This window comes from Penaeus monodon, unplaced genomic scaffold, assembly GCF_015228065.2.
Source record: "Penaeus monodon isolate SGIC_2016 unplaced genomic scaffold, NSTDA_Pmon_1 PmonScaffold_4498, whole genome shotgun sequence".
Lineage (NCBI taxonomy): Eukaryota > Metazoa > Arthropoda > Malacostraca > Decapoda > Penaeidae > Penaeus > Penaeus monodon.
Window position 1 is genome coordinate 1 of NW_023659328.1, and position 21,581 is coordinate 21,581.

Consider the following 21,581-nt stretch of genomic DNA (forward strand, 5'->3'; position numbering starts at 1 on the left):
TTAATTTCATATATATATTATTCTACTTATTATTATCACATTCATACCTTATTTATAGTATGCTCATATTAATTTTTTTTCCATCATTTCTTTATTCATTATTATTATTTATATACATTGTTGTTGTTATTTTTTTATAATTATTATTTCTATTTTCATTATTATTATTATTATTTTATTATTACTGTTAATTATTATTATATTATTATTATTATTATTATTATTATATTAATTATTATACTACTACTATCATTTTATTCTTATAGTAATTGTTATGATTGTAATGGCAATATTAATAGTAAATAATAAAAACAATAACAATGATAATGCAAATATAATATAAATATTGATATCAATATTAATAGTGATAATAACAAATTATCTTTATTCTTTTGGAGATTATTTTTTCCCTTTTTACTATCATTATTCTGTTCAATTATGATTCCAATATACATCATCTATTATATACACCATTAATAATACTCACAATATTACAGTTATAAATTCATCAATATTATTGCTATTATTATTGTAATTATAATATTATTATTATTGTTATTATTTATTATTATTAACTTATTCTTCTTGTCATTGTCACCATCATTATCAGTTTATTAAAAACCATTTTTGTTATCATTATAACACACAACACACACACACACACACACACCACACACACACACCACACACACACACACACACACACAAAATATATATATATATAAATATTATTATTATTATTTATTATTATTATTATTATTATTATTATTATTATTATCACGATAGCAGTAATGATAATATATATAATATCACAAATGATATTATTAATAATTGCCTTACGACACAGCTCGAAACTTACATATTGCCCCTCCAGCGTAAAACAAGATGAACTATTCAAGTAATTTCTGCTCCAAGTATGCTTTGAAGTGGAGCTAGCTGGCGCTACCTGTTTTAATCACGGCAGAGGCAATGAGATTTCGAAGCAAAAGAAGTATATCTTCCAAATAAAAACTTCACCAATGTTCCAGACTGTTTTCTTTTTCTGTTGTTTTTTCGCCTTTGACAAAAAGATCAGAATCCTCACAACCCTGTGATATTCACAAAAACTTGATCTCAAGCTGAGGTCAAAAACGGCATCATGCAGGAGGCTTTGGGCGACGTTCGACCTCGTCTTTGCTTCTCCTCCCAGCTTATTAACATTCCCCATTTCTCTCTATTTGTACAGTCATTGTTGTGTCATTTGACATCACATACTGTTGTATAAACACTTGGTGTATTCGAACTACAAACAATATGAAACAGGTTTCGAAATATGCGTTTTGACTGTCCTCGGTTGCCATTTTGCTTTATCTTTCATATGTAGAATCCTCCTTTCCATACTTTAACTGCCATTTCCAATGTTACACATTCTCTTCCTTCCTTTTGTGAGCTAATTTGTCCACCACAGCCATTTCGGCTTCTCATTTTCCTTATCCTTTTCCTATGTTAAGGGGACAAGTAAAGTCTTTCATGTTGACCAGCTAGTACCCGGACGCACATTAGCTGAGTCACTGTATCCTCATCTTCCTCTTCGTCCAACCCCCTCCTTCAAGTATTTCAAACCTGAACCTCTGGTCATGATTGGAGTTTTAAAAAAGACAAAGAAGTGCTTTGTAATGTCCAGAAAAATCCAGTGTGGAGCACCAGGATGACCATCAGCAATTTCCACATCTTGCACCCACTGCATATCCCATATGGCCGGATTACGTCATGTTATCATGTCTATGATCATTGTCTCGTTTAACTTTCATCTTTGTTTAAGCATTAAATACAAGGTTCTGACAAATGCATTTTAAACTATTGCAACGTACATCAATTCTTCACTTTGCCGCTGATAAGCCAAATAGCATAACTATTGTTAAAGTATCATTCACTGTAAACTCACCCGAACAGGAACTTCAAGGGAAATTAATATTATGAGGAACTCTGAACGAAATTTGAATATTTACCTTCAATTTCGCTGTACATGTATGAAATATGATATAAGCTACTGCTGAAGGGAAAACATTTTGTATTTTCGTTCCGTCTGTGATACTAATGCATTTCTAACTTTGATAAACAAATAATTACAATACCAACAGCGTCTCATAACATAACAATAGTTCGGTATGAAATTTTAAATTGAGACAAATTGCAACCAGCATGCAAGTGTGCCGCGATTACCCTTTTAGTATGTCGCATGGTTGTTTGCTCTAGAAGTTACTGCCTTTCAATTTGGAAACACTAAGTAATGGTAGTTTACCCTAGTCAAAAGTTTCCTGTTTCAAACGTCAGTAGTTTATACATTTTCACATAAACATAATGACTATACAGAATGCAGTTGGTGTTGCAGGACTTCAGGATATATTTTTAGTGTATTGCCAGGCTTCAAAGGCCACAAATCACTGTTTTAGGATGTACACTTCATTCACTAATAATACTGAGGATAGTGGAATTCATAAATCCCTGCAACAAGTGTTATGCAGTTCTTTTTCAACATATAACAATGTCAAGTGACGGTTTATATAATATAAAAAAATCAGTACTAAACTTCTGGAATATTATTTTACTTATTGAAAAATTTCTGCTGTGTCAACATCTAAGGTTATAAGCAGCATATATTCAAATTATATTGGTAGTGTGAGGCTTGGGGACAAAGCTTCCAGGTAAGGAAGTGATATATAACATCAAGGGTCATATGGCACTGGTACAGTATAGTAGTTAAAAGGGTAAGGAAATGGTTAATGGTTAAAAGCAAGATAAATGTGCTAGACATCTAAGGTCATGTAGCACTATAGTTAATGTTTGGGAAGGGTGGTTGAGTTAGTGATTAGTTGTCTAAGCCGGGCAAAGGAATTGGTGAGTGAAAGGGTTAGAGTCGGGTGTGGTAAGGAGTTAGATTAGATGGAGGGTATGTATGAGGAAAGAGAATAGGTTGTTGAAACAGAAAGTGTGGGATTCTGTAAGGATGTCTGATAGGTTGGGAGGTCGGTGAAGGGAGGATAGGTGGGGGAAAGCAGAGGTAAGTATGGACGAGACATAAAGGGAATGTGGGGAAGAGACAGAATGATAATTGGGGATTGGTATTGGAGGATGTGTAAGAAAGGTCTCTTGAAGGCATACAATAGATGGGTTATAAGAGGATAGGATATGACAAAGGTCAGGTCTGTGGGGAGCGGAAACCGCGAATATTCCAATGAAGGATAGTTATACTTTAGTGATATAGATTGTAGTACCGCTTTGGAGATTTTGGGGGGGGGACGCAGCTAGAGGGTGGGGATAAGGACCAAGAGGTCTGAGATGGGAGAGGTGTGGGAGTTGGTGTTCTACTAGGAGGGGTATTAGGAGACAAGGGGTTCTGTGGAAAGGGATATTTGTGATATAAGGGATTCACGTATGTATCAATGAGGGAGTGGAAGGGATGGAGGGGATGATGGGAGGGTTACATAAGGGATTCACGTGTGTATCAAGGAGGGAATGGAAGGGATAGAGGGGATGGTGGGAGGGTTAATGGTGGGCGGGGTTGGGTCGGGGGGGTATGGGCTTTGTTGGGAGGGGTTAGGAGGATAGGGTGTAGAGGGGATATCGTTAGGGGGGAGGATGGATACAGCAGTTACTTGCAGTGGGGAAAGGGGAGCAGGAGTTGTAAGATTTGAAGGTTGAGTGTCAGTTTTCATTAAGTAATCTTGAATTTTTTAAAATAGTTTCTTCTGAGGAGTTTGGTTGGGGAGTTTTGGGGGATAAAGGATTTCTTGTAGGGGGGGGAAGGGGAGGATTGGTGTTCAAGCGTTGGGGCAAAGGAAGGTGGAGGTGTTTGTGGTGGTAGGGGAAGAGGGGGTTTGGAACGTTTTGTTCTGTCTGTTACGGGTAGTGCGAGGAGGGAGAGGGGAAGGTGTTGGGGTTGTAGTGGTGATTGGAGTATCTGTAGTAGAGATTGGAGTGTCTGGGTTAAGATGGCAAAAGAGTTTGACGGGGGAAGGTAGGAGGTAGAAGAGGGGAGTTAGATGTAGGGGGGTGGGTTTATGAGAATGGTAGAATGAACAGTATTACTGGAGTAAGGATTTAAGAGAGAAACCACGTCGACGTGTTTCCTGTCTGGCTCCTTTTGTGTGAGTCCAAGTTTGAATCTGAGAGTTGCTCCCTCAGACTCAAACTTGAAAGGTGAGACAGCCCCTATAAAAAATACATATGGGGGCCGCCACAGTTGGCACATGTGCGTGATTGTGCAGAGCATTTTAGATCGGGTATGGCCAGGTTTGGGCAACATATGGGCATCTGGCTGTGGAACGGCAATTTTTTGGCTGGGTGTCCTAGACGCCAATAATTTTGGCACTGACGTGGAGGAGGTTGGTATGGACGAACAGGGAGGGAATCTCCTCCTATGTAGACGTAAAGGGAAGGTCATTTTCTACGGAAGGTAATTTGGCTATATTAGTGGGTTTCTTTCGATGACCTCTGGGGGGAATGGAGTAGCATTGTAACGATGTTGCATCATAGTCTGTGAGACAGGCAAGTAGGTTCTTCTCCACAGTTGACCAATCTTTGTCATAGATGGACAATGTGCTTGGAGATTGAAAACTTTTTCCGGTGCAAGTATTGAGGGTTGGGGATGGGGTTCTGCAAGGATGGGGTTACCATATATGTCTGTTATTTTTGGTTATGCTATAGCTTGGTTTTGGATGTTACTGTGACAAGACGGGAGCGGTCGGGTCGGCTACGGAAAGAGACTTTCCCTTTACTTGTTTTTGGGAGACATTGTTGGAAGAGAAGGGTGTTTCAGAGTAGGGAGCTGTGGAAGGGATCCACGAACAATCGGTCCCTTTTTGGCTGCGCTAAAGAGAGTATTCAAGATTGTTGTAGAGATAGGGGTATTTAGAAGGGCGGGGCGGGGACGAAGATGGAAGTAGTGTTGAGGGAGGTATGTTATGGAGAGGTGGGCAATAAGGCTGTAAGGTATATAAGGGAGGATGGGGTGGTTGATGTTGGAGGTTGTGGGATAGAGGTGTTGAAGTTGAGCATGCTGGAAGAGGGGAAATGTTCCTTAAGGGTTGATTGTTGGCTACTGTACTAGTGGGCATTGATGAGGGGGTATTTTTATTGCAGTGTTCGGAGCCGTGGTCAAAGGAAAGCCTGGGGTCGGGGAATCGGGTGGGTTTACATCTTTTGGGGCTATTTATAAAGGGGCAAGCCTCATTCCCCCCTAATAGTGGGGATATTTTTTTCATTACTGGCCATGGTAAACCTGGGTTATGTTGGGGATAAAAACAGGGTCCCCCCTTTAGGGGTAAGGGTTAGGTAACTAAATCAGGGGAATACCATGCCCATGGCTCCCTCAGGCCGTTCAGGACTGGCCCCAAAGTCAAACCTTTCATCCTTTTAGCACGGCTCTCACACCTTAGGAGGTGGGGTAGCAGAAGGGTTTGGTGAAGGGACAGAAACAAAAAGTGGGGAAGGAAAAAAATACCATGCAAAATTAGTTGAGTCGAGGGCTGAGTCCCAAGGTTGGGAGTTCCCCATCATTGGGTCCCAGTCTCCCCCTCCTAAGCCCCCCCACAACAACAACGGGCAAGGGATGGGGGGAAAGGGTAAAGGGAAAGAGTTGATGATTAGGTAAAGTTACAGGTTTAACAGTACTAGAGGGTAATATGGGGAGTGAAAAGGGTAGAGAGGGGACTTCTGGAATTGGTTTCATGGTTGTTTATTTTTTTTAAAAATAATCATAGACTACACTAAAGTCTTGTTACTTTTATACTGTTACTGTATATGTTTCTATTGATAATTTAAATTATTTCTTCTGAAATGCTGAATAAGATATTATTCCTTAGTAACAGTATCAATGCTAAATTCAACACAATTTTTAATTCTTTCCTCTAATGATTAACTTACAAGTACTTTTCTTGTATTCAGGAATAATGAAACTTATTGATAGAGAAAATTATTTAATTCTTTATTCTTACAGGCTAGGTGGGTTTTTTATCCATGATATTCATTATATTTAAATAAAAATAACATTTTCAGAAAAATATATATCAGGCTCTTTCAAGACAGTAAAGATAAACTTTGGGGTTTGGGAGAAAGAAATTTTATTTGTCTTATGTGTACCCGAATATTACAAAAATTTTTTTTTTTATTTTTTATTGTTATTTCAATTGAAGCAGTAAAGAGGCATGGAAATGAGTCAAGGGAAAACCCAAATTACAAAACATCAGATTAAACCAGATCTGAAATTCCCTTCTTATCTCTTACCGCTTCTAGAATAGCATGGGGTAATGAAGTTTAACATCACAAAAACTTTTTCCCTTTAAAAAGCATTGGTGTTCATCTACACAAAATCCCAACTAAAACCAGTACAGTTATTCAACAACTCCATGTAAATTTTTTTTTTTTTTTTTCTGACACAAAAAAAACTGATCATTCCACTAATAAAAATGTGACATGTATGAAACAAATATTGAGCAAGTGGTCAACAAATTTTCACAATGAAATTGTTTATGAATAGTTTCATATCAAAATCTGTCATACTTAATTTTTCCCGTAAGAACATTACTCATATTACTGATAAAAATAATAATTGCTTCCACACCTAAAAATGTATTTACACATCTTCCATAGTGATCTTATTGTTCTTCCATAAAGTGGGCCACTGAAGTGTACTAGGTGCCAATAAACACTACATGAACTAATTTTAAATTACCTACCTTATGCAAATGAGTTTAAAAACATCAATACATATAATATGGCAATAAATATGTAAATATCAAATGGTAAACAATAAGGCAACAAGTCACTTTCAAAGATATAATGGATTGTAAGGATTGTAACCAATGCTGTTTAGAACCAAAAAATATTTTCCACCAGCATAGAGGTTCTGGCAGCATACACTTAAAAAAATATATCAGAAACTCATCTCAAAAAAGTACTTTATTCTTAATATGCACCTTACTGGCACCAAATTTCGAATTAACTGTAATATGATCCCTGTCAAGTGTGACCCTCTATAAATAACAGAGGCCCAGATTTTCTTCAAATAACCAAAAGGAAATTTCACCAAAAATATTTAACGGTATCCCAAAACCAAATTAATAAATTTATAGCCCTACAACTTTCTCATTTACAATCCACTTACTAAATTGTTTACACAGTCTTACCACTAACATGCGCTTTATATCTAAAGCCATGAGAAGGTTTTTAAAGGACTCTGAGAATGACTTCTGACACTTTGTCAAAAGCTCCAACAACATACTGGTTATAGATTTTTTTTGGGGCTAAGGGGGCCCCGCAATGAAAAGGAAAACCATTATACTGTATGTAAATTAATTTATGATATCCAAATATTACATACTAGGTTTCATGAAGGAACAAATCGTCTCACAGCAGAGACAAAATAGTTAATAAATAGAAATAACTAGAGGAGATGGAGGAGCAGCAAAATAAAAGAGAGTAGAATAACATTGGAAAGGATATTGTGAAAGGAGAACAAAAATTAACCTAAAAAATACTTACACAAATACTCGTGACATCATAAATTCCTGAATATTTAGCAAGTAGGGTCTAGCAGTATTTCCAACGGAAGATGCAATCGAGCAGACACCATCAACACCAGCACTCCCATAGTAGATTACAGACTCACTCAATCCAGGGATGGCAGTATCCAACTATAACAGAAATGGGTGGAAAAAAAAGTCAGCAAATAAATAAATCAGTTAAACAAGGCAGATATAAAGGATGAGAAAATTTGATTTTTCCATGTTACCGATTCCTGATGAAAAAAGTGGAAAGCAAATCTATTCACTAGACTTATACAACAAACGAGTTATCTAAAAAACTCTCAGATTATATTTTGAAACAATTATTACCTATTATATCAGACTCACTTTTGTTTTAATGACAGGGATGTACTCTGAAGTAGACTCAACTCCACTCATTATATAGCCCCACACTGCCTCTGCTTTGGCTAGAACCAGCAGTAAGTATGGCCCAGCCAGTTCACATCCACGACTATAGTATAGTGGAATGTTTAGTATACACCATCTGCAAAATGAGAGAATAATGATTAAATTTACTGACTTATTATGCAATTATGGGTACTGGCTTCCTCGGGAATTCACATTTTTATCATCTGTGATAAAATGAAGAGCAAGTAATTAAAATTTATCATTCATGTCTTTTAATAATAATAATAATAATAATAATAATAATATTATTATTATGAAAATAATAAAAGGAGAAGGAAAAAAAGAAAATTAAGAAGAAGAAGAAAAAAGAAAGAGGAAAAAGAAAACAGTGACGAAAAAGCAAAAGATGAGGAAATAAGGAATATGAAATAAAATGGAAGAGAAACAAAGAAAAGAAGAAAAAACACAAAAAAAAAGAGAAAAAGAGAATAATCAAAATAAAAGAGGAAAAAAAAGAAAAGTAGAAAAGAAAAACAAAAAGGTAAGAAAAGAAAAAAAGAAGAAAACAGAAGAAAAAGAAAAAAAAAAAAATTAAAAGAGAAGAAAAAAGTAATGATTAGTAATGACTGATTCTAATATTTAGTCACTTTATACTTTCATTGAAAAGAAAGAAAATAATGAAAATTTAAAATACTCACTTGTACGACTGAATAAACGACTTTTTCAGTGTTCTTCCAACAACCTCAATATATGGCACAAGTCCAAGCTTCTCAAATACCTGGCCAAGCTTTGATCCTGATAAAAGTTAGCAAGATAAATACATGTAAACATTAAATTATTATATAAATCTACAAATTTCTTAAATAAATATAAACATTGACATTAAGGTTTATGTATAATTCTATTTAATATTCTATTATTCAGAATAGCAATGATATACTGTATTTTTTGGTACAGTAAATGCACATGCCTATATATTTTGTGTATGTTTGAAATATTTGTGTGGCATACAAACTGGTGTATGTTATGTATATATCAGGCATAACATTAATGTTCTATGGGTACATGTGATCTGCTTGAACACAAATATATGCAAAAGTGTATAAAATTATCTTGCAAAAATAAAGGCAACTTACCATAAAAAGACCCTGCACTTCTTATATCCCAGACAATGACTGTTACAAGAAGTATAACCAAAAGCTTTGCCATATTATGGTCGGGAGTTTTCTTTTTTGCAACCTTCATTTCCTCCAGCAAAAACTGAAATTTCATTACATTACTTCATTAGAACTTTAACAATATAAAAATACATTTCAGAAACCTAAATATCACCTACTAGTTCTAGCATAAGAGTCTACAGGCACAATCTGCTTTGCAAGCAGAGAAATATATTTTATAAAGATATCTGAAAATTCAAAATACACATAAACCAGAATGAGTACATTAAACATGTAATAAGTGCAATCAAACTCCAAACTAAAACCAGAAACTCTATATACTATGGAAAATTACATAATAAAAAAAGTCTAGACAGCAGACTGAGGACACTGTCATTCTAGGTATACAAAACAGGACCACCTACCCACCTGCATGAGTGGAGGTATGAGGTGTTGCACCTAGCTACCCACACAAAATGAATTATATAATAAGCCTCATACTCTCACAAAATAACAGTTTTCAGAACACTCTAATTCTCGGGTAAATGTCTACTTACTTAATTTCACAAAAAAGAAAATCATAAAGACTATTTATATACACCATCTTATCAATTCACACAAAATGAAAATCATAAAGACCATTTCAAGTTCATATATTTAAATATATAATGCATGGTTACACCAGAAAAAAGCATTTTGAACTTCCCACAAACCACTGTCTATTAGCTACATCATAGCAGACATGTGAATTAACCTATATTGAAAGAAACTCACCGCAGATATTTTGAAGGGCATACCCTTTATGATGATTTCAGTCAGTATAGCAAAAACAGACTTTTTGGCCAAGACATTACTTTCCGCATGCTTCAATTTTTCATCAAAAATCAAACTTGCGAACTGATTCTCACTTCCTTTATTATATTTGTTTTGCTTTAAAAACATCTGACGATGATTGTGGTTTCCCTACATTTGAGCCAGATAAGATCTTTCTCTTCAAACTGCGACTTTTAAATCACTGATTTTTTATGCTAAGAATATGCTGTTCGCATTCAAGAGCTCTAATGTGTCCTGCAAGATTTCACATTTATTACTGATCACTTCTACCTGATCACAAACATGGCTGAGGTGATTCACCAAACTTTTGAACTGTGAACACAACAGCTTTCTGAAACTTTTTAGTTTGGATCGGTGTTTAACTTGCTAATTCTGAACTCAGATCTGTTGGCCCAATTGAATCGGGTGTTTGGGGAAGCAGGTGTTTTTTTTAAACTGTCTTACTTATTTTTTGAAACCATATCAGAAGTTTCATGCACTTTCTTTTGTGAAGTACATTTCTTTTTCAAATGCTTAAATATTTTTCCTTCCCCAGTGGAAAACTTACTGCTGCTGCTGCTTCCTTTCCAGAGGTAGAGCTACGTACAAATTTAAATACATTTGCAGAGCATTTAATCTGAGGTTCAGGAGATCCTCCTGACTGCTGAAGACACTGCCATCTGTTTTGGTATTCCACTGCAAAACTATACCATCACTGACATCATATTCATCATTCAACAAATCCTCTGAACTGTCCCACCCACTCCTTAACTTCCAAATGTCTGAACCACTTCTACAAAATTTTCCCTTTTGAAGAGAGTTAGCATGGTAATCCAACAGATCTTCCTTGCTGCTTTTAAAAAACTATCTTCAGTTGAAGCATTTTTACTCTGTCTTCTTCTATGTTCCCATGAGGAATTTCTCCTCCCCACTTCTTCCATAGCGGTGGAAGAATTAGAGGCGCGTACTTTTGAATATCTCAATGGCACTTCTTCTGACTCATATTGCCTTAGCATTAACTATGGGACTGGGTGATCTGATAAGGGTACAGAAGCATGCCGCATTCTTCCTTTTTGATCAAGAGCTGTATATCCAATATCTTTGTATACATGATGAAAGGGCTTCAAAAAGACTTTTTTCATATGCAACTGACATAATATCAATTTCTATTGTGTTGTAAATTTTGATAAATGTACACCAGTGTCTCTTGTCTGCATCTGCGCACAAAAAACCCTCAATACTATCCACTCACTTCTTGTATTTGGGAAAATTAAGACACTAGTGAAGCCAATACATACAGGGAAGCCACATTATCTTTTCCTTGTTACTTCCTATATATCTTACATACATAGTACATTTACTTATTAAGCTTTTGCTTTACACTCCCAAAATTATATGGGAAAATGGAGGTAAAATTTTAAAAATAATTATAAATATTTGTGAATTAAAAATTAGAGATTTCCTTTTAGATGTTGCTCTAAATAATAGGGCGTTATCTTTTGATTTATGAAAAGAGACACACTTACCTTTGTTGCTTTACTAGCTTCTCTAGTTCAGCTACTGCAGATGCTTTTTGTAAAAATTTTTTCATTTGCAGCTGCAAAACCTTCTATCGTTTCTAAATACCTCTTGTCCCCTTTATACGCAAAACTCTGACTTAAAATTTCCATTCTTTACCTGTAATTCATTTTTCATAACCATTAAATTTAGACTTATATAGCAAATAAAAAAAATTACAAGGCAATAAATATTAACTTGACCTAATGTCAAAAATTTATATATATACCACACACAAACATATTTGCTTTTCTATACCCAAATGGACGAGTAGCAGGGAGACTGAGGCAGATGCTTGAGGTACCCTCTGTGACCAAGTTTTCCAGCAATGTGGGTTTCCCGTGTTTAGGCACTGAACCAAGCAGGTTAGCAACTGTGTAGAGGAAATAAGTATATTTAACAAAAAGAAAATAAAAAAAATAATGAATAAAAAAAATAAAGATAAATAAATAAATTAGATCTATCACGAACAATATTAATCTCCAGACTAAAAAAGCAATCAACTACTATTATTCCACATAGTGACCCAAATACAACAAGATACTAAACACTGTTTTCTGAAATACAGAAAAATCTAGAAGGCTAAAGAACTAACCTCTACTCTTAACAGATGTGGTGCACTGGATCGAGTCGTCGCAAGAAGGAGGGGAAGAAATTGCGAAGAGTACTTCTGGACGTGAGCTAAAGGCAGTGGTCTGAAAATTAAGTTTTTCAATTCACCACGGATCATGTAAAATTCATGTAAAAGCATACCAATAATACCTGCACTTCAAATGTAAATTTACACCTACTTCATCATTCCTAAATAATTCCAAGGAGTGTAAACTACTGTGCATGTGAATAGTTCACTCATGTGAATAGTTCACTTGAGTATTTACAAAAAGAATACATGCACAGAAATATATGTTGTCATCTTTTTATTTCCCATTCTATCTTCATGTTCCTCACAAATATATACTACAGACTTGGAGCAAATAATTTGTAAATGCATAATTACCTTCACTTTTGGATAGAGAGCAAAAAGTTGTCTTGGATTGGTTTTGATAGTGACCCTGAGTTGCACCATGTGAAGTCTAGAATGGAGAAAAACTCTCGCACCCCAAGATTTTTGTACTGTCTTCGCCATCGCCACCACCTCTCCCCAAACACACTACTCCCATAGTCTACCACAAATGAGGAGTAGTTCTTCAAACCAATAATCGGCACCATCATCTCAAGCCATACTGAAATAACAATGATTTTTTGATTTTTAGAATTTCTATAGACATACCAATGAACTTTAAACTTTTAAAGATCAATAGCAGCAAATGGATAAAAAATTTAATTAGCAATTACCTTTTAAACCAACATTGAAGTCATTGATCCCTGCCTGTCCAATAGCCCAGAGTAAGGAGAGGCAAGTGGGTGTTTGGGACTGAAAACTCTGACGCAATCACAATATGCTGGCAATTTCATCACACATACATGTGGACGGTGCATTGACATGATCTGTTGGAAAGGGTGAAAACTCTTTATTTTATTTAAATTTTTAGATGTACAAAAAATCCTTTTTTAACACATTAGTGCAGTACATGCACTCACCACTTTAGTTTGTTTTAAATTTTGTTTACACATACACTTGGCAACTAAGGATTCAATTAATTCAAGGAATTAGAGTAAATAGGCAAGATCAGGTAGGCTTAGTAATTGACTCCTTGGTGATTTCTAGTACCATCTATGTGTAAACAAAATGAATAAACTAAAATCACTATGGGTGTGGATACAACACGTACACATGTCCTGCCGGTATTAGTAGGTTTAAAGAATTCCCAAAATAAAACATTTTAGAATTTTACACTTCATTACAGGACATCTTTCAAACCCTGAAATTATCCCTCATTCTTTTCATTATAAAACAAGAAATTCCCTCAGCTTTTATTACACTGAAAAACTGATGGTTTACAGTATTTTTTTTTTTTCTTAAAAGTTAGCATGTCCTCTGAGAATCAACTCAACTTGTTTGCAATTTTAAGTATTTGTGTTCAAGTTATATAGTTAAATTACCTGAATGAAAACTTTGTATCCAGCCACACTTAACCCTTACTTGTTCTTGCACCATGGATGTTACACAGTGTTTGTGGAATGCTGCAAGCACCTTGTCATTGCAACCGGAGAGGGTCTGTAGCAACAGCTGTAGAACAAAGAATACAACTATCAAGAAAAGGCTTTGTCTATTTATTTTCCTTCAACATGATTCTACAATAACTTAATTTGGCTTACTTTTGGTAAAGCAAATATACCAGAATAAAAGTTTTTAATATTCATGGAAAAAAAAAAAAAAAAAAAAAAAAAAAAAAAAAAAAAAAAAGCATAAGAAAGTGAGAGACTCACTATGAAAGAGTGAGAAAGACAAACAATGAAAATGAGTTTGTCTAGACATGACATATGTCAATTATAAGTATTGTCATAATTCATATAAAAAAAGATGCTTGGCTGCAGTGTCTGTATCTAAGCAAGACTATGGATGCACTATGAGGTCTTACCTTTTTGACTTGGGAAGACACAAGTGAAGTGGGATACGAATCTGGCTTCCCCTTGAATTGGATCTGGCATATGCACTGGGTTTATGCGAACATTCAAATAGGAAGCTAAATCCTTCAGCCAAATCAGTGGAGTATCCAAGAATCTTGCAGTAACAACATCAAGAAGGTTCTGCATTTCTGCTACATTCAGCTGAAGAAAAAATATTGAAAAATAACTATTAACTAAATAAATATTTCAAAATGTAAACACTGTAAAAGTCCTATATCTTATATAGCTATATAGCCAGATAGATAAGAGAGACAGATTGTGAGATATACTATAGTTATTTGCAGATGCATCAATATGCACTTGGAACTATGGCATCTTTAAATAAAAGGCAATATAGCTTAATTGCTGATCAATTCGCCCATTGGCACTGAGTATATATACACTACCTACTGTAGTGAACTTGTGAATTTTGTTTGCACAAGTGCTCAGCCACCAAGGAGGTCAATTTATTATTGACATTATAATTACAGAATTGTTATTAACAATACCTACTGAATCTTGGTGATGAAACCATCACCTCATGGAAAATTTGGGCTGCCGGCTGAGGTGAAGGGAATGTGCCTCCATGAAAATAAGTTGCACAAAGTTCTTGGATGAAGATTTGACTCAGTGGGGATTTAGGAAGGGGTTCTTAAATTATTTCATCTGGTAAATGAGTGACTCCAAAGACACTATTTCCATGTTCAGGCTCTATTCCTGCCCACATGACCAATAGTGCAGAATGTTTTATAGAAAACTGAATAATATGAAAATATAAACAAATTACACAAATAACAAAATGATACTAATTATTATTCCATGGACTTGAAGACTCCCCAAAGAGATATGGAGTCTGTGCAAGGAAAACAGTTTATTTACCATCATGATACAGCATAACAAATGTTAAATACAGATGTGGGGACAGGAAAAGAAAAACAAAAAGACCCCACCCCCATGAGAAGACATCCACATTACTTAGATGCAACAGGTTAATGCAGCCTTGGATGGCCAATTTATTTTTTCTACAGACTACATTTTACTTATTAATCACTGGCAATGCAAAATTCCAATTTTACAAAGAGTGGTTTGGAGTATAAGGGAGAAATAAATATTTTTCTATAAACCAGATGTATCAAATTTGAAACCCTTAGAGGATCTATTTTCATTCCAGCTATCATCTTGAGGACAAACAAGAGAACACCAATGGTTCCCTAGGGTGAGCTTATGAAAAACCACCTGGTATATTTTGCCAGAATGTACATAATTGAGGTTTGTTTGTCTTTGCTTGAGCATGAGGCTTGAAGGAATTGCTGCAGCAAGGCTTGCTTGATAAGAAATATTTTTGTACTGGATTTCACACCATGGGCCATCCATCACAGATTACAGGACTTTTCAAGCAGATTTGGATAGAAAATATGTTTATTTTTGAAAGCAGCTGCAGGTGTCTTCTAAACTGTTACCTGATAAAGTATGCCTGGTGATTATTCTTAAAAAACACATATAAATGAAAAAAACAGTTAAGTTACTAGTTCTCATACATGCAAACATATATGATCTTTATCATTGTGGGAGAAAAACAAAAAACAAAAAAGACTAAAAAATGTTAAAAGTGAAGGCTATGAAAAAATCAGCTTACCAAATTGATCTCAAACAAAATAAGTCATCCCTTTGCAATAATACAGTCAGAGATGCCCTGTACAACATTCCACTGCTCACCAAAGCCCAAAATCACATCCTCACCTTGCGTATAGCTTCCTCCAAAGTACCAGGCTGACGGACGCTGTTACTTTTCTTCTCTGGCTTCTTCTTCTTCTGGTCATTTTTCTGTTCATTTTTTACCTTTGGTGAGGCAGGTTTACGATTTTCTTTCCCTTCTCTTGCTGGCTCAATTCGTCCTGGAATTGAATATTTTTTTTAAACTGGGGGAAAGACAAATATAAAAGCTATGAAAAATGGATTCTTCATATTAATTGTACAATAATACATCAATAATAAACTGAAATTATACTAACTAAGACGGCCACACTACACACATTCATGAAAATATCATAGATTAGTGTTCGTAGATGTAACTCACATGTACTTAACATTCTCAAGTATTTTCTTACATTCATTTTTTACACTTCATCATGCAATGAAATCCTACAAAATAATAATGTAAAATATGCATATGCTGAATGTCATTTGTCTAATGTAAAAATACCAGCATTTTTAACAATACAATTTTGACTCTTGTTGTGAACTGAACTGAGTGTGATGTCTTGTTCTTGTGTTAGATGTAACTATGGGAACACTAACTTCATATTAAATTTTGAAGAAAATACTGTACTATACTTATATACTATTTGAGTGTTGTCATGAATTTTGGCATAATGAGGGGGTCCAGGAACTTGCCCCCAACAGGAAGACATCCCAGGGGAAGTTAGTTAGAACTTGCCCCAGTAGGAAATGTCCCATGGGAAGGGTATCCAAGGGCTTCCCCTGAGAGGGAGTTAGGAAGGTGGGTGCATCTCCCCCTCCTGCATCAACCCCCAATTCCTGATGGGTCCTCCAAGAGTGAAGGGAGTAAAAGGAAAAAAACACAAATACAGGTGCAGGTGCCTTAGTTAGATTTACAATACAGATACATACTGATAAAAACAACAACATGATTGATAGTCTGTGAATGCCACTCCCCACATTACTTTACTTTTCAAAACTTATCAATTTAACAAGTAAATTTCATATCTTCTGTGATCTAAAATACATAAAATAAATCTTCCTTTTTGCATTTTTAAATATTTTAGATATCTTTGAAATGAAAATAACCATTCTAAATGCTATATCTAAATCCTATGAGCACAATCATCAAAATAAGAAAAGATACTATTTTCTATGATTATCAAATATGATCCTATTCCCAAACTTCAAAGACCTTTTCCAATGAAAAACAGGAATAATGAATCCCTCTTCATGAAATCTGATCCCACACATGTACACAAACCAATCTTGCATCAAGGCTTGCTGTCTTGCAAGTGCAGGATCCAATATCAGATCCTTAACCACTCTATAACCAAAATTATAGGCAGTGGTTAGAAGATTGACACTTGATACTTCATTCAACACATCCACAGATTTAATGCATGATCTGTGTACTAAAATATGTTTAGAACTGGTATTGACTGGGTCCTTCCTCATCTCAGAATACAAAATTTCTGCTACTGTGCAAGTGCAAGGTCATATTCTTAGTATGCTGTTAACTCTATACCTTTCTTCTATTTCAAATTCTTGCACTTTGCAGACTTTCCCTTTCTTTACATATTCATTCATCCCACTTTTATAACAGATAAACAAGCTTATGGAAATAACCATAAAAATATATACTAGAAATATATTTTGACTCACTGAAAGTATGAACAATGTTCATTGCAACAAATGTAGAAAAAGGTAAGAGTAAGAATTATATCTACACAACATGAGATGTATCTGATGTGTTCAATTTTATCTTCATTGAGAATAAATATTTTTTTCTGATGAAACTATACTCGAAATGCATTCAACACATTTCTCATGTTATTATAATGATTCTCATTTATAACTTTTTACAGGTCACAGTGACCTTTTTTCTGGCCTTCTAACAAATCATGAGTTAAAGTATAGGAGATCAATGGGTACAGTTTCTATTTCACACAGCAGTCTGGTACAGGGTAAACTCTGCCTGTAAAGAATAGAATGAGAGAAAATAAGACTTTTCACTTATGGTATTTCCTTCGCATGTTGACAGTAAGACAGTTGTGAAACATGTGATGCTTTATTATATATTTACAAGAAAATATAATGTTATTATCATAAAGAAAGGGAAAACTACATTCACTATAGCATGAAATAATCTTTACAGGTAAAGAAAAATGTCAGAAATAAAGAAATTAGTTTACAATTAATGCAGTGCAGAAAATAAGTCCACAGTGATCGGGTGGGGGTCTGGGGCAAAGCCCAGATTAAGAAGGTTTTTGGTTCATATGGGGATGTTTGTGGATTCCAGGAATTGCTTAATATCAGGGGGTGTAGTCACTTCATAAACAGTTAGCTGTAGACAACTTTCATTAATATCATTTGTGACTGAAAATAACAACAGATTGATGCACATCATAATGTGAATAACTGAAACAAGGAATAGATAGCTGTGTGAAAAAAAAAAAAAAAAAAAAAAAAAAAAAAAAAAAAAAAAAAACAGATCAATGCATGTTATACCTAGAAGGAAATATTTTACTCTCATTCTATTTGGTGTTACTGATCATGTGAAAGTAGAGAGAGAATATAAAAAGAAAAAGTAGTACTCACATTGTGTACCTCTAATAAGCATTTAAATTTCTTGCTGTAATCCAAATTTTATAAGTAGCTCACAATGGTTAGCCCTGTATCAAAGCACTACTTTGCATGTATATTCTGTTACTACGAAGAGTCAAAGAAAGCATACCAAATACCAGATGCACTAAGTGAGGGAAAAATTGAAGATCATATCCTTATAGAGAACAATGTAGTCACTGGTACAAGAAACAATCTGCAGACACAAATGGTAATGCCACGAATAGGGGGAAAAGACTGCAGAAAGCGTTGCTCACAGCCTAAGTCCATGCAGTGCTATTGAGTTTCAGCTCCATCTTGCCATACATAATGAGGAGCAGACAATTTTTCAAGGGTTTTTTAATCCATCCCCTCAGACAGTGCCCAAAGGGCACACCCAGTCGCGGCAACTTAGATTGTTGAATGGATTTTGTGAAGGCTAGTCTGCAAATCTCTCGACCAATGTCATTCAAGAAATTTTGGTAAATATTCAGAATACCACTGCATGACCGATTACGAAAGTGGTATTGATGGATTCCTCTCACTCTCTACTACCCATATATATAGAGAGATTATGCCACAAAATCCTCCATAATACCCACTACCTTGACCACAACAGCTGGGGAGGGCATGAATGGCACCAGGGAAATTGTTGGGTAAAATATGAATAACATACATAGAAATAGCCGCTATATAGTCAAATGCAAGGGGCTATGCCCCCTGCTCTGGAAAACAAAGAATTCACCACATATGTAGAGTAGGACAGAGCATAGGACATACTCAGCATCAGGCGCCTCGACATGTTGGTTATGCGCTCTATCTTACCATGAATACATGAGGGATTTTTTGTCTTCCAGGGCAGGGGTTGGGGGCAGGCAAGACCCCCAAGAAGGGATCTGCATCAGACAATATAATGATGTATTTTACCCCACAATTTCCTTGGTACTTTTCATACCCTCCCTGCAATCAGGGTCAAGAATGTGGGGTTTGGGGGAGAGGGGCTCTGTTGGAAAGGTCCTACATATATGGGTAGTTGAGGAATCAATTGATATCACTATCATCATGATCGGTCATGTGTAGGTATTCTAAACAATTACCAATAATTTTATGAACCATAATTTTATCATCCTGAGACAAAAAAAATCTTGTTAATAATAGTTTTCTTACTCTTATGGAACAATAACTATAAAATTATACGATATGAAAACACATTCATTTCTAAGTTTCACACAGCCATCCAAACTTCTAACAATTCTTTCCTTCAATTATCCACTCTTATTATTTTCCATCACAAATGATATAAAGGACAGTACTGGGTATTGCCTATGTAGTGACTGTACCTCTCTGAGAATAAGTCCCTACTACACAAGCCATTCCTAGGAAATCCACAAACATTGCCATCTGGGCCAAAAACCTTCCTAACCCAGGGGCTTTGCTCCCAGGCCTCCATCTGATTGCTGCATTTCCCCACTGGAGACTCCACCCCTTAGTCCCTCACCCAATTGCCATGGACTTACTCCCCACGCAGCATTTATCATGACCCATTTTCTAAATTATTGAGGTTAGTTTTGGCCTATACAGATTATTTTCTGTATCAGTGAGTGTAGTTTTCTATTTTGTTATTATAGTGTCATTACATATTCCTGTAAATGTATACCAAAGCATTATGTGTTGCACAACTTTCCCATTAACGACTTGCAAAGGTGCTACCATAGATGAAAAATCGTATTTTCAGTCATTCTGTCCATAACTGGCAAATCTTACCTTGGACTAAACGGCTGTGGAAAACAAACTACACCGAAAACAATGTATAACAACCTCATCATCATCAATAACGGTATGCTCATGTTTGAGCAGCCGTGGACCTCTCCACCATCCTTTGCCACTAAACTCGATCTTACGCTTTTCTTTCCACTTGTACCATCGACAGCCCACAAATATCTTTGATATTGTCGCTCAGTCTTGTCTTTGGTTTGCCTCTTCCTCTGTTCCCTATCACCATCCCTGTCAGCAAGTCTTTCTCAATACTTTTACTTCTCATCACATGACCAATAAACTTTAATTTCCTTTTGTTCAAGATGTCCAACAGCCGGTCTTTACAATTCATTTTTCTCAGCACTTCATCATTCGTCTTCTTCTCTGTCCAGCTAATACGCAGTACTCGTCTGTAACACCACATTTCAAAACTATTGATCTTTTTCTTGTCTATCTACTTCAGCACCCAACACTCAGAACCATATGATGCAATTGGGAAAACTAATAAGTTCAATAACCTCAGCTTTGTCTGTAAGGTAATGCTTCGGTCTTTCCAGATGTTATTGAGAGCAATTGTGGTGTTTTTGGCAATGGCAATTCTTCTTTTTATCTCCGGTGAATCATTATATGTATTAGTTAAAACGGCTCCAAGATAAGTGAACTCTTTCACATTTTCCACAATCATTCCATTGATTGTAACATGTTCATCATTGTTCATTGCCGGTTATCTTTGAATCTTCATGATCTTAGTTTTCTTGGCATTAAGAAACAAGCCAGCCTTTTCACTTGCTTCTTTAACTGTATTTAGTAGTTGTTGTAGTTCAGTGATACTGCTGGCAATTAAAACTATATCATCGGCGTACCTCAGATTTCATATTTTGTATCCTCCATCATCCACAGTTCTTTCAAAATTTTATAGAGCACCTCTCATAATTGTTAGGGGCAAATGAACCCTTAAACATATACCATCATTTTGGCCTAAGTAAGGCTTGGGTGTAACAAAAGGTGCCAATATGGTCATTTCCAGGACAACAGATTTACATATTTACAATACAGTTGGTAACTGTGTTAGCTGAAGCCTTTCTCAGAAAGAGATCTACATGAAGGGACTGCAAGACAGACATACATATGCTAAATCTAATTTAAAAGTTAGCTTGATTTATTCATAACTTTCAAGACAATTTCTTCAATAGTAAAGAAATTGTGTATAAAGGACTTCCTTCATCATGTTTCAACAACCCAAAATCAATCAGTAAAGCTACTTATATACTATATGGAAAGCCAGACCTACCTTTAAACATAAAAGGGAAATAGTAAGACAGGATTTTCACTTTCAAGCCAACAAACATATTTACACCTAATTCCAACCAAATGTCCGGATTTCTCACCTGTATCCCGTGGCCCCCAACGCCTTTCCCTAAACTCCCCTTTTCTTCCTTGTTGATTTTCCATTTGCGCCCTTTTACTCTTCTTAGCCCCCCCCCTAATTCCCCCTCTCCGGCACCTGCCTTTT

General features: G+C 35.4%; 1 pseudogene; it reads right to left on the reverse strand.

The window, feature by feature from the left end:
- Window positions 1–7,206: 7,206 nt before the first annotated feature.
- LOC119570935 lies at window positions 7,207–17,167 on the reverse strand (annotated as a pseudogene).
- Window positions 17,168–21,581: the final 4,414 nt, after the last annotated feature.